Consider the following 1,897-nt stretch of genomic DNA (forward strand, 5'->3'; position numbering starts at 1 on the left):
GGTTTCCTCTCAGCTTTTTTTATTATCAGTTTTGGTGATATGTTAGCCTTCACAGCCTTCAGGAAGTGTTCAAATCCTACCACCCTCTTCTTCTTCAGACCTCCCTTCCTATCTTCACCACCCAGGGACCCAGAGACCTAAAGAGCTAGGAAGATATCGAGACCTAAAGATCTAGAGACCAAAGTCCAGAGTCAGAGAGAGGCCCCCTCCAGATGACTGTTAGGAGTATTTATACTCTCAGGCCAACTGACTTTTGCCCTTGGCTCATGGCATCTGGGAACATTCCAATCTCTCCAATTGCCTCTCTTGTCAATCAAGGTGATACCAACAATTCTCAGGATTTGAATATAACACTATCAATGGTTGCAGGACAGTTTTTGTCACTATTCCATTTTTTTCCTGAGATTGGATTATTTGTTAGTATAGATATTTTATAAATTTTAAGGTTTTCCTCTATTTCTTTTGTGTTCTCAGAATTATTAACATTAAATTGTGTGACATAAATTTAAGTAATTCTTTTTATTTCTTATGGTTCTGTTGTGAGTTCTCTTTGTTTATTTGTTGATTTGTTAGCCTTCTTTTTAGTCACATTGGTAGAGTTTCATTCATTTTATTAGTCTTCAGAAAGTATCAGTTTTTATTCTTATTTACCATTGCTATACAAGTTGAACTGGTTCTCCCATTACCTAGAACCAATGTGTTACCTTTTATTCCTTCCCCAGGGTTCTCCAGTAATCTCTGACATCGGTTAAAGACACCACTGATGATAGGAAAACTCCTGCAACCCAATTCCATTTAAACACAGGAAACACTAAAACATTATTTATTTCAAAAGAGTAACCACAATAAACATATGATCACTCTTTCAGTGCTTGTAGCCATAAGTACCAGTATTAACCTCACACTCTGGGGATAGGAAAAGGATTAAATCTATATTTTAGCTCAGTTTCTATATAACACAGACCTAAGGTCCAAGTCCAAAGTTCCTTTTGGCATCAAGTCCTAGGCACATAGCTTCTCAGGGTCCCTCTGCTGAGTTAGCAACATGTGGCCTGGAATTCTACTTCTAAGTCACCATGGCTTAAATTCCCAGGCCCAGGAGAGATTATTCAACCTGTACCTAAAAGTGAAAAACAAATAAACAAAGGAATCACAACAAAACAATACTCCTGTCTCATTTCTTGAAGCCACAAGGTAAAAGGAATGAGAAGGGGAAAGTAGTCATTCCCTGCATCCCAGCTCAGATCACCATGCTTAAGGTGAATCTGAACATTTACCCTCTTTACAAAGAGCAAGAATATAACAGTAGTTTAAAAATATGTAGCCTATTCTAGCTACACCACCAATAGAGAGTTTACTCCCACCCACATGATAGGTCTTTTTCCCAAGTAGGTTTCTCTATGTGAAGTAAACTGTTCATGAAGAGAAAGTACTGGTTACAAAGTTATTTAGTGTCTTGGAATAAAATCATAAATCAGTTTTCAGTTTTTTGTACTTTTTACCACTGCTATAAAACAGAGTTTGTAGAGAAGACATTTTAATTATTAAAGAAAATAAAGTTAAAGCATAACCTTCACCACCTTCATAATACTTGAGATCCCTCTAACATGCACATCTACCAACTTGGAGGAAAGAGAGACCTTTCACAGGAACTAAAAGGGGACATCTACTGATGGGGTGTGTTTGTGAATAGGTCATCTAGAGATAGTGGAGAGTGTCATATTCTAACTCTGGAAGTTGAGAGCCTCACCTTGATTGACAGGTGAAGACAGTTGGAGACATTGGAATGTTCCCGGAGGCCGTGAGGACAAGAGGAAAGGCAGTTGGCCAGAGAGGGCATAACTACCCTGAAAGACCTCTGAGAAGGATCCCCTTTTGGCTTTGGCTTTGGCTTTTG

The sequence above is a fragment of the Gracilinanus agilis genome, chromosome 3, assembly GCF_016433145.1.
Source record: "Gracilinanus agilis isolate LMUSP501 chromosome 3, AgileGrace, whole genome shotgun sequence".
NCBI classification, from domain to species: Eukaryota; Metazoa; Chordata; class Mammalia; order Didelphimorphia; family Didelphidae; genus Gracilinanus; species Gracilinanus agilis.